At 36.5% G+C, this 13,678-nt stretch overlaps 1 pseudogene; it reads left to right on the forward strand.

The window, feature by feature from the left end:
• Nucleotides 1-3,380: 3,380 nt before the first annotated feature.
• On the forward strand, nucleotides 3,381-4,249 carry LOC118582581 (annotated as a pseudogene).
• The last annotated feature ends 9,429 nt before the right edge of the window (nucleotides 4,250-13,678 follow it).

Here is a 13,678-nt window from a genome sequence, read left to right on the forward strand (position 1 = left end):
TAAAATTTTCATCATAAAAGTCTTCACTTACTTGGTTACATTTATTCCATGATTACTTTAACCAATTATAAATTGAATTATCTCTCTGATTTCTTTCAGTATGCTTGTCATCTATTTATTGGATGGCTACTGACGTTTGTGTTTTGATTTTGTATCCTGATTCTTAGCTGAAAATATTCATCAGCTGTGGGAGTTTTCTCATGGAGTCTTTTCTGTGCAGAATCATAGAAGCTGCAAATGATAACTTCCATTGATGCCTTCCATTCCTAATAGGATCTGCTTTATCTCCTTTTCTTGTTGTATTGGTTTAAGAAATACTTCAAAAACTATATTAGACAGGAATGAGGAGAGTTAATATCCTTGTCTGGTTCCTGACTTTAGTAGAAATTCTTTGAGGGTTTTTTCCCCCTTTAGGATGATGTTGGCTATAAAGTTGTTGTATTTTGCCTTTATTGTGTTGGAATGTGTCACTTATATCCTTAGTATTAAGAGAAATTTTATTATGAAGAAATGTTGGATTTTGTCAAAGGCTTTTTCTGACATTTTGTACATGTGTTTTTTGTCTTTGAGTCTATTTAAGCTTACATTTATTGATTTACATGTGTTGAGCTATAGTCAAGGATCTCTGGCATGAGGCAATTTGATCATAATGAAAGACCCTTTCAACATTTTCTTCAATCTGTTTTCAAAAATTTTAATTGTAGTTTTTCTTCATCAGAAACATTGGACTATAATTCTGCCTCACACTTTTCTTAACTTTTTGTGGGATTATCTGAGAATATGCCAAGTATGTGCCCATGGAAACCAAAAAAAGGGAACTGGATACCATGAAGAGTTATAGGAGGTAGTGAGGAGTCAGGTACACATGCTGGGTACTGAACTTGGGTCTCTTGGAAGATCAACAAATGCCTTTAACCACTGAGACCCCTAATTTTCTTTTTATATTGGGACAATATTTTGTTTTTGTAGCAGAGTAATGCTGGTATTGTAAGTGTAATTTGGAAGGGTCCCTTCTTTTTCTATTTCATGGAATAACTTGGGGAGTGAGTACTGGTGTTAATTCTTCTTTGGAGGTTTGGTAGATTCTGTGCAAAATTCATCTACTCCTGAGCCTTGTGGTGATATATTGTGTGCCCCAATATATTGTGTACCCTAATAAAGCTTATCTGAGGAGGAAAAAGCCAACCACTAAATTAAACATAGAGGTCAGGCAGTGGTAGAACACACCTTTAATCCTAGTATTCAGGAGGCAGAGTTCCATCCAGATCTCTGTGAGTTCAAGGTCACACTGGGAAGAGAGCCAGGTGTGGTAACACATGCCTTTAATCCCAGCACTAATATATAGGTCTAGAGGTTTGTACAGACAGACAGGAAGTGATGTAGCTGGGAGGAGAGAGGAAGAGAGATGCAGAACAGAAAGGCATATAGGCATGGGTATACAGGAAGTAGGTCTCTTTGGTTGAGGATTTCCAAGTGGTAAGAATGTAGCTGGCTTCTTTCTGCTTTTCTGATCTCTCAGTTTTTACCCTAATATCTGACTCCAGGTTTTTTAGTAATAAGACCATTTAGTAATTCATCTTAGAGGGCCTTTTATTATTTAGACTTTTCAAAAATTTACTGCTTCTATTTCACTGACTGTTATATGTGTATTTAGATTATTTACTTGGTTTAATATTGATAGATTATATGCATCTAAAAATTCATCCATTTCTTTTGTATTTTCCACTTTAATGGAATACAGATTTTTATTTGTGTGAGTTTCTTCAATGTTTGTTACAATACCTTCCTTCCATCTCTAAATTTATTAATTGGAGTACTCATTTTTTCTTTTAGTACATTTTACTAGGAGTTGTCAACTCCTAGTTACTAACTTTCCCCAAGGACCAACTCTTATTTCATTTATTTTTGTTTGTTTGTTTGTTTGTTATTTTCAAATACCTATCTCATAAATTTCATCCTCAATTTTTCTTGCCTATACCCTTCTGCTGTTTGTGGATACTATTTGGTTTTGTTTTTCTAAGGACATCAGACCCATAATTATGTTATTAATTTGAGCTTTCTCATTGTTTTGATGCATACATTTAGCATTAAAAATTCTCCTCTTTTATGGCATTCAGAGTTGTATTTTTTTTTTTGCTTCATTCACTTGTAGCCATATTATAGTTTACTTTTAGAACTTTGACCCAGTTATCATCCAGTAATGCCTTACTTAACCTCTGTAAGTTTGTGTGCTTTCTGTGGTATTTCTATTTTGTTCATATCCAGATTTGTTAGATTTTGATGAGATAGAATGTAGGGCATTCTCAACTGACAGAGACTTACATTGTATCTTAATAGGTGATAGATTCTGGAGAAATTTTCATGGGTTGCTGAGATAATCTGTGTTTTCAAGTTTCTATGAATTTTTTTGAGATTTTGATGAGAATGTTTAACTTCATGCACACACACACACACACACACACACACACACACACACGCACACAAAGCAATCAAATAAACAAATGAAAACCAAGATAGATAAAATAACACTAAATGATTTTTTAAAAAAACCTGCTAGAGGTATCACCATGATGGACTTCAATTTATATTACAGACTTTCCCCAAGTTTTGACAAAGAAGTAAAAAGTACACACTGGAGAACAGACAGTGTCTTCAACAAATGGTTCTGGTCAATGAAAATAGATCCATAATTAATCACCCTTCACAAATTCTACTCCAAATGGATAAAGGACTTCAACATCAGACCACATACTCTGAACCTGATAGAGGAGAAAGTGAGGAAAAGACTTGAACATGTTTGCACAGGAAAGGACTTTACTATAGAATCCCCATAGTAAAGGCTTTTAGAAAAACAATAAATAAATGAGACTTCATGAAGTTACAACTCTTCTGTAAAGGAAAGGATGTCATTATTTCAGCAAAGTGCCAAGCTACAGAACGACTCAGAAACAGAAAACTTCATCGAAACTACTTTGAGATTTCACCTTATCTCCTTTGGAATGACCAAGATTAATAAAGCAAAGGCCAGCATGTGCTGCTAAGGATGTGAGGAAAAGAGAGTTGCTGGTGGGAGTGTAAAATTGATATTGCAATATGGAAATTGGGGTGAAGGCTCTTCAGAAAGATTTTAGTATATCACAAGATCCAGCTCTATCACTCATGGGTATATGCCCAAAATACTTTATATCCCACTAAAGAGATGCTTGCTTATCTATGTTGTCCACTACTCTGTTCATAATACCCAGAAATTAAAAACCGCTTAACTGCCCATCAACAGATGAATAGATAATACAAAAAAAATGTGCTACATTCAAACAATAGAATACTAGTTAGCTCTTAAGAAAAAAATGTAAGCTTCTTCCTCTTCAGGAAAACACCAAATGGTGGACGACGCCAGTGCAGCGGGAGGGCTCGGAGGACCCAGGGCCCAGGATTAGGAGGCTGGGGCGGCTTCAGCAGAGAATTCGGCAGCAGCCTTAGGGCCGATAGTGGTGGTTGAGGCCTCAAGGCTCATGGAGGTAAAGCTGAAGACAAGGAGTAGAAGATCTCCATCACCAAGCTGGGCCACCTGGTTAAGGACATGAAGATCAAGTCCCTGGAGGAGAGCTAACTGTTCTCCCTTCCCATTAAGGAATCCGAGATCATTGACTTTTTCCTGGGTGCATCCCTAAAAATGAGATTCTAAAGATCATGGCAGTGCAGAAGCAGACTCGGGCTGGCCACCGGACCAGGTTCAAGGCTTTTGTAACTATTGGGGACTACAGTGGTCATGTTGGTCTTGGTGTTAAGTGCTCCAAAAAAGTAGCCACTGCCATCTGAGGGGCCATCATCTTGGCCAAGCTGTCCATTGTCCCTGTGCAGAGAGGCTACTGGGGGAACAAGATTGGCAATTCCCACACTGTTTCGTGCAAAGTGACAGGCCACTGTGGTGCTGTGTTGGTGCGTCTTATCCCTGCCCCCAGAGGCACTGGCATTGTCTCTGCTCCTGTGCCCAAAAAGTTATGGATGATGGATGGCTGATATTGACAACTGCTACACATCAGCCAGGGGCTGCACTGCCACTCTGAGCAACTTTGCCAAGGCCACCTTTGTTGCCATCTCCAAGACCTACACCTACCTGACCCCTGACCTCTGGAAAGAGACTGTGTTCACCAAATCTCCTTATCTGGAATTCACTGACCATCTTGTAAAAACCCACACCAAAGTGTCTGTTCAGACGACCCAGGCTTCAGCTGTGGCCACCACATAAGGGTTTTTATACAAGAAAAATAAAGTGAATTAAATCTGTTAAAAAAGAAAAAAATGTAAATTTCAGGTAAACAGATGAATCGAGAAAAAATAATCCTGAGTGATGGAAAAACAAACCCCCAAAGACAAACTATTCATGTTTTCTCTCATATGTTGATGTTAGCGTTTAAACTTTAGATACTTAGATACGTGTGCTTTAATTCAAATTTTACAGAGGTTCAATATTTATAAAGAAACAGGATGCATGATGGCATCTATTGAGGAATGAGAATTAGTATACTATTAAGGTTTACACTATTGTAATATAAATAGCATACTATTACAAAGAGATAAAATGGAAACTGGAATAGAGTGATTAAAGGGGGGGGGGTCAAATAGGAAGAAACATGGAGAGTAACAACTAATACCAGAGGCCTTTTGACAAGTCACATGTAAACCTGCTATTATAGAGGCTTCTGAAAACATATACACATGTGAAATTAAGTAATTAAATGGAGTGGCCATGTAATAGAAGAGACCGTACCACAAATAAATATCTTATGCCACCAAGTTAAACCCTCATTTCCAGGAATGGGTTACATCTTGTTGATGTTGCAAAAGGGGTTCTACAGATACCCAAAACATCACAAGTTTGACTTTTAAAAAAATGTTTTAATATAGTGTTGTGTCTGCATGTGTACCTTCAGGCCAGAAGAGGGCACCAGATCTCATTACAGATGGTTGTGAGCCACACTGTGGTTGCTGGGTATTGAACTCATGACTTCTAAAAGAGTAAGTGGTGCTCTTAACCTCTGAACCACCTCTCCAGCCCAAGTTTGACCTTTTATATCCAGCTGTGCTGATATTATTCACTTATTCCATATAGCCACTTAGGTGTGCTTATCTTTCTTTACAGACTGAAGTACTTATCACAATATCCTCTATTAGTGGCCACAATTTCTTTTAATATGGTTTTAACACAGAAAGCTTTTATCTTTCTAAGTTTAATAGGTGTCTTTGTTGTATATAATAGTCTGGGTTGACAATAATGATTTTTCAGAACTTAGAATGATAATTTCCTTTTTTCTTGCTTTAAATTTTTTTTACTCAAATTACTAGTTATTATTCTGATGTACTCACTTTTATAAATTACTTGACCTTCTTGTTTTGAAGTTTTGAATATCTTTCCTTTTTTAAAAATGTTTTAACTGTAGTATGTCACAGAGAGTTTCTTCTCTTTTTAATTGAATTTTATTTCATACAATGTGTTTATATGATGTTTTTCCCCTCTCCAAACTTTTCCAGATCCTCACTACTCAACTGAACCCATGTTCTTTCTGTCTCTCAAAGCAGAAACAAAATGAAAATCAAAACAAAAATTTCACTAAGACAAAAATAACAACACAGTAAAATATGAAACAAAAGCCCACAAAGGCAACAACAACAACAGAACCATAGAGTCTATTTTGAACCAATAACCAGAGAACAAGCATGGGACCTACCTGAGTCATCTACCTATATGAGACAGTGGTATAGCTTGGTCTATTTGTGTGATGCCTAACAATGTGAGCAGGAGCTGTTCCTAATGCATTGAGTGGCTCTTGGGAACCTATTCCTCATACTAGATTGGCTTGCCCAGCCCAAATCAAGGGGAGATGCTTAGACTTTTGGCAACTTGATATGCCATGCTTTGTTGATATCTATGGTGGAATGTGAGGACAGGGTAGAGGGAAGGTAAGAGAGCAAATGGGAGGATAGGATGGAAGGGAAACTGGGGTGGGGATGTAAATAAAATAAAAGAAAGAAAGAAACAAGGAAAGAAAAGAAAACAGCTAGAATGATATAGTACATGTTCTGCATATAAAAATTCCAATCAAAGTTGCTATATTCAGCAAAGATACATTTCAAATTTGATGGAGAAAGGACACATGAAGGCAAACATTAACTATGGCAGTTCATGAGCATTAAATTATCACTGCAGAATCTGCAAAAAGGAATAATATACACAAAGGAACAAAAATGACAATCACATTCCCAAGAGCATAAGTATAAATTGAAAAAGAAAAGCTATAGGGAACATACCATATCCAACATATTCAACAAAAACCCCTAACTCTAAAAAGATAAAAAGAAAATAACAAACAGGTAAATAAACTTTTCTAACCAACCAGTTGAATAACCAACAGAATTATAGGAAATAATAAATCATAATTTTAAAATGTCCAACTTACCAATAACAAGATGAAAAGGTGCTAATCAGATTAAAAAAACACACCCCTACTATATGCTTCCTGTAGGAAACATACAGATCCAAAGTTAAAGGACAGATAAGGATGTTCAAGTGAGCAAAGGCTGAAACAGCTTTGCACAGCTCTTCTACTATATGGCAAATTAGATTATAATCTCAATACTTGGAAGTGATAAGTAATGCCACTAAAAATTAATCATAAATTTTATCTAGGAATTGTAACAGTTATAAATTTACATGAGTCAATTGACAGGCTTCCAATTTCATAAAGTAAACACTAAGAAGCATCAAAATCTTGAGTCCTGATAGTAGCGAATGGCTTGAATACCCTTATTTCATCTGTAAAATGGTCACTCAAATGAAAGAAGGTGCAGAATTAGAATGCAACATAGTTTAAACTTGACATAGCAAATGTATATAGAATATTTATTCCACCGATGCAGAAGACACATTTTGTTGAACCAACCTCTGTACCTTCTCTAAAATGGCCTCCATTCTAGGCCACAAATCCAGTCTTGAAAACATAAAGAAAGAAAAAAAATGTGTATTATCAGAACATAATTAAATAAAACTAGAAATCATTAGCAAGAGCAATTTGAAAGAATATTTGGAGACTGAACCTGTTCTCTTGAATGTTCAAGAAGAAAATACAGAGGAATTTTTGAAATTTGTAAAATCAAATGTCAATGAAAACATGACTTCCTAGAAGCTCAGACACAAGCTCGGCAATTCTAGGAGAAATATTATTAATGCTTAAGTTCAATACCCAGAGGTGGCTCAGCAGTGAAGAGCACTTTCTGTTCTTTCACATAAGAAGAGTCCTGTTCTCAGCCTTTGCGTCAGATGGCTCATGACATGTAGTTCCCGCTATAAGAGAGATGACAACCCTGAATTCTATAGACCCCTTTCATTCTTATGCAAATATCTACACATACATATTATTGAGAATAACAAAAATAAATCTTTAAAATTTCAGCGAGAATAACTGGGCAGTAGTGTCACACATCTTTAATCCCAGAACATGAGAGGTACAGGCAGGTGGGTCTCTATGAGTTTGAGACCAGCCTGGACTATAGGGTGAGTTCCAGAACAATAGGGCAATCCAGAAAAACCTTCTCTCAAAAAAACAAACAAAAAATGAATTAGAGAGATTAAGAGTACATAAAGTAATGACGAATGTTGTCAAAGTCTTAGCATGCTAAGAACAATGTCCCAAATAATAGATAGTAAGAAATAATAAAGACTGGGAAGAATCAAATTAAATAAAGACCAAAAGAACAAGGCAGAGAATAAATTTAAGAAGTTGGTTCTTTGAAAAGTTAAACAAGATTGACAAACCTATTTCCAAACTCCTCAATATAGAAAAAAATTCCAAATGAATACAAATTAATGATGAGAAGTGAGTTTTACAAGAGATTCTAATGATATTGAGTGAATCATTGTGAAAGATTTTGAAACGTATATTCCTTCAAAGGGAAAAATATAGAAGAAAGGTATAACATCCTACATAACATAGCAAAATCAACTCAAATGGCATGAATGACTTAAACAGATCTATACAAATCTACAAAATTGAAGAGGTGTCAAAGCACTCTCCCCTATCTGGGCAGGGAAGGACTGATTTTACATACCACATTGCATTAAGCATTCAGGGAAGAGAAAGCACCTCCATTCCTCAAATATTTCATTAAAAAAGGGAGGATTGAAAGACTACCAAACAGTATACATTGCCTCAGTGTCCAAGGTGATAGATGAATCAAGAAAAGAACTGCACTACACAGTGATTCCACAATGAATGTATAGGCAAAGAATCTTAGTAAAAAAACTTTGCAAATTTAATTCAACAACATATTAATGTACAATAGAGATATAGTAATAAAACAGCTTGATATTGGCATAAAAATAGACATATGGATCAATATAATCAAATTGAAGACTCTGACATTAATCCATACATCTATGAATACCTGATTTTTGACAGTGAAGCCAAAATTGTACAATAAAAAAAGAAAATATCTTCAAAAAATGGTGATGTCATAACTAGATGTGGACATGGTAGAGAATGCAAATAGATCCATATCAATCATCATGTACAAAACTCAATTGTAAGTGGGTCAAATGCCTCAAAAAATCAAGTTACACTGAACCGGATATAAGAGAAAGTGAGAAGTAGCCTTGAACACACTGGCACAGGAGACAACTTCCTAAATATAATGACAGTAGCACAGACACTGAGAGCAACAATTAATAAATGAGACCTCCTGAAACTGAGAAGCTTTTGTGGGGCAAAAGACACAGTAAATAAGATAAAATAGCAGCCTGCAGAATGAGAAAAGATCTTTACCAACCCCACATCAAACAGAGGACTGATTTCTAAAACATATAAAGAACTCAAAAAATTAGACATCAAAATACCAAATAATCCAATTTAAAAATGTGGTACAGATCTAAATGGAGAATTCTCAACAAAAGAACCTCAAAAGGCCAAAAGATATTTAAGGAATTGTTCAACATCCTTAGTCATCAGATTAATGCAAATAAAAATGACTCTGAGATATGGCTTACATCTGTCAGAATGGATATTATCAAAAACACTGATGACAGCTTATGTTGGAGAGGATGAGAAGTAAAGGGAACACTTCTTAGAGTGCAAGTTTGTACAGCACTTTGGAAATTAGGATGTTGGTTTCTCACAAAATTGGGAATCAATCTTTGTCAAGACCCAGCAATACCACTCTTGGGCATATACCCAGGGAATGCTCAATCATACCACAAGGACATTTGCTCGCCTATGTTCATAGCAGCTTTATTTGTAATAGCCAGAACCTGGAAACAACCTAGATGCTCCTTAACTGAGGAATGGATAAAGAAAATGTGGTAAATTTACACAATGGCGTATTACTCAGCTGTTAAAAACAAGGACATCAGGAAATTCGAAGGCAAATTGATGAAAAAAAAAAGAAAAGAAAGAAAGAAAAATAATATTCCTGAGTGAGGTAGCACAGACCCAGAAAGACAAATAGGATATGTACTCATTCATAAATGGATACTAGATGTAAAGCAAAGGATAACCAGGCTACAATCCACAGCCCCAGAGAACCTAGCCTTAACAAGAAGGACCCTAAGAATGAGATGCATGGATTGCCCTAGGAGGGGAAAGAGATAAGATCTTCTGGGTAAAATGGGGGCTGAGGGGAAAGAAGGGAAGAGATGGTAAATGAGAACATGAAGGAATGGGATGATCAAGTTGGAGAAGGGACGAAGAGAGAAAGCAATAAAAGAGATCTTGATAGAGGGAGTAATTATGGGGTTAGGGAGAAATCTGGTGCTAGGGAAATTCTCAGGAATCCACAAGGATGACCATAGCTAAGACTCCTACCAATTGAGGACAGAGTGCCCGAACTGACTTTCTTCTGTAATCAAATTGATGACTACCCTAATTGTCACAATAGAACCTTCATCAAGTAACTGGTTGAAGCAATGATCCAGAGTCCAGTCTAAAAGAGGGAAGAGGGATTATATGAGCAAGGAGGACCAAGATCATGATGGGGAAACCCAGAGAGACAATAGACCTGAGCTACTGGAAACTCAAGGACTGGATTGACATCTGGGGAATCTGCATGGGACAGAACTTAGGCCATCTGAATGCAGGTGACAGTTGTGTGCCTTTTTCTGTTTGTGGGACCCCTGGAAGTGCTCCCAGGATTTATCCCTGGTAGATGAACTGATGTTTTGGATCCCATTTCATGTGATGGAATACCATGGTCAGCCTTGATGCAGTGGGGAGAGGCTTGGTCCTGCCTCAACTTGATATGTCAGACTTGGTTGACTCTCCATGGGAGGACTTTTCCTCTCTGAGGAGTGGATGGGGGGTAGAGGAGATGTGGGGGGGAAGTGGGAGGAGGGGAAGGAGGAAGAACTGTGGTTGGCATGTAAAATGAAAAAAAATAAAAAAAAAAACACATTAACAAGATCACACATAATGTTTTAAATGCTGTAAGTCCATGAATACAAGGGTGACTCAATATATGCAAAACAAGAGAGCTGGACCCAAACAAGTAACTAGGATTAAGGCAAGAAATCAAAAAACTATCAACACATGTAGAAAAAGTTTGCAACTCAGTTTTACACACATTCGTGATAAAATCCTTAAAGAAATTAACAAAGGAAGTACACAATGTAATAAAACTATTTGACTCATGTAAACCTGCCATATATAAGTAAGAAAAACTGAAAAAATTTTCTCTGAAATCAATGCGTCACGTGTACCCATCTTTTGTGCCTTTTATTTTAAGTGGGTGCCTAAAGTATTAATTATATCATAGATTGTTGAAGTTTAGTTTGTTAAAATGATTATATTATTGAGATCTGCAGTTTGAAGGGAGTCTTCATCGAAATTCTCAATGGAGTTTTTCCAGAACTGTAAAAGGCATTTCTAAAATGTATTCACACACACACACACACACACACACACACACACACACACACACACACTTAAAAAAATCAAGAGCAATCTGTATTTATCATTGTATCATAGTACCTAACCTAAGTTTTACTACAACGTCATAATAAACATTGGCTCAGAAACAGAACTGACTGGACTATAAAGTGAGTTCAAAGCCAGCCTGGGCATTTGTGGGATACAATTGTCAAATAAAAAGGTAAAAGAATGGCTGGCAAGATGGCTCAATAAGAGTGTATGTGAATCTGAATTCAAGTTCCCAGCACTCAACTGAAAACCAGTCACAGAGACATTAAGTTCCTAGTAGTTCTCAAGCTATCCATCCTAGTAAAATGAGGAACTTCAAGCTCAGAGAACCCCATGTCTCAAAGGGAATAATTTAGAGAGTAACACAGAATATCTGAGGTTCTACCCTTGCCTTTATGTGTATAAGTCATTCACTCAAATAAATAAAGAAATGAATAAATGAATGAATGAATGAAAAATATTATTTTTAAGTGGAAGGAAGGCTGGAGATGAAACTCAGTGGTTGAATGTTTACCTATTTTGTGAGTTTCTAGGTCTAATTTCCTAGAACCACAAAGAGTTTATAGTCCACAGGAATATAATGGGATGTAATGACTTTGTTCCAGAGGTTTTGAAAAAGAACAGTTTAACTAACTAAAAATGCATAAAGAGATAATAGAGATGCAGTTTGTTATAAACTCATGTCAAATGTATTTTGTTCACATTGATGTTTTTGTATTTTAACACCTGAAGACCAGCCATGTTGATTAGTCTCTCACTTCACTCTAGTATGTGCCCCAAAGAGCCTATTTCCCGCCACTCATCTCCGTGGGTTCCTGACCTTGCCCGGATCGGCTTTCTTTTGGCCAACTTTTATTAGAAGGCTTTTATTGAGTCTTTTCCCCTTAGGCTCTTAATATTTGACAACCTTTAAACTTCTTAACTCAGGGCAGGATCAACACCCTCAAAAGCCAGTTTGGTATGGTCACATTTTTCTACCTTGACCTTTAAACTTTTAAGTGAGTGCAAGACCTGCTTCCTTGTATGTTTTAGTACATGAATTATATTGAAAATCTGAAGTCTGGAGCTCTTAGCTCAAGGACACCCTGAGGTAAATTCCATTGTGCTCAAAGCAGGCAAAAGAAGTAGGAGAAACATTAATAATCAGATTAACTAAAGCCAAATCGTTTACATCTGAGAAACACTCTTCCTTTCTCCTTAAGAAAGGTAGCAGTTCTAGAAAGGAATTGGAGTCAAACTGTGTCATCATTTTTCTTCACAAATTAAATATGCATCTTGTTTGAAACGTGATTAATAAAATGCTTGCAACTATTGGGAAAATGGTGATATGAAGTCAATTTCTGCATACAGCTAAAAATCCTTTACAATTTTCTTTCCTGTATTTCAGAAAGCAGAATTAAATTCCCAACAAAAACTATAAAATGCATCAGAAAAGTGCCATTTTTAAATTTCCTCTGGCAAAGAAAGATCAAACCTGAGATGTCCTAGGACAAGCAAGACTTCCTCTATGTGACCCATATTTCTTCAAGACTATTAATATTTTATATTTAAAGGATCCTGCTAAAACCAGAATAAACTCTATTATGACTTAGAATGACTTACACTAAATATGGTTAAATCACTGTAGTTGCAAAGGACCAGCACCATACTCTTAGCTGGTGCTCTCACCAGTCATGGTTTTCAGATCTTTCTCTTGGCTTCCTTATGCAAAATATTCTTATGCAAAACACAGTTTTCGTCATTTAGTTAGGATTCTCTTTATTTATGACTTCTAATGAAATATACCCACTTGATTTTTACAATAGAAAAAGAAGAGTAAGAAGCAGTGATTACTTGGTAACTTGGTTTGGTGTAGAAAAGAAGCAGCCTACTGGTACGTAGTAACTAATAATTGTTTTCAGAAGACAAAAGGAATTCAACAGGACTACACCATCCACTCTGTGTTATTCATTCAATGAGTGAGATAACATTAGCCCCTCAGACAACTAGAAAACTAGTGGAGGACAATATTGTATGTATCTAAAAACAAATTGTCATTTGCTCTGGGCCTCAAGAAAGTCATATTAAAACTCGAACTGTATAGTTGAAGATGAACAATCTGTTGAGGGCTGGAGAGAATTCTGTCAGTAAACTGCACAAACATGAATACCTGGGGTCAAATCCCTAGCACTCCCCAAAATAAGTGGGCCTGATAATGTACACCTATATTCCTATTGCTGGAAAGGGAGAAATAGATGATAATCTTGGGCTGTCTGCCAGGTATTCTTACTGAATCATGAGTTGCCCAAGTTCAGTGAAAGATCTTTTCTCAAAAAATATGGTCGTGTTCAGTAGAGAAAGTCACCAGTAATTAACCTCTGGCCTCCATACACATATGCACACAAGTGCATGTGCACCTGCATACATGGGTTCACAAACATAAACACATTCATATAACACACACACACACACACACACACACACACACACACACAGAGAGAGAGAGAGAGAGAGAGAGAGAGAGAGAGAGAGAGAGAGAGAGAAGGCTACAGCTAAATAACTGAGGAAGAACATAATATCTGAGATAGTATTTGAGGTGTTTGTGCAATTTGTGAGACAAATTGGGCAAGAGGGATTATCTCAAGAAGTCCTAAGAAGTAAACTTATTAGGGAGAACATCCATCTTTCAAAACACTAACAATGAGCCACACCACGTGCAGTATTTATCATTGTCC

Source organism: Onychomys torridus, chromosome 4, assembly GCF_903995425.1.
Source record: "Onychomys torridus chromosome 4, mOncTor1.1, whole genome shotgun sequence".
In the NCBI taxonomy this organism is placed as follows: Eukaryota; Metazoa; Chordata; class Mammalia; order Rodentia; family Cricetidae; genus Onychomys; species Onychomys torridus.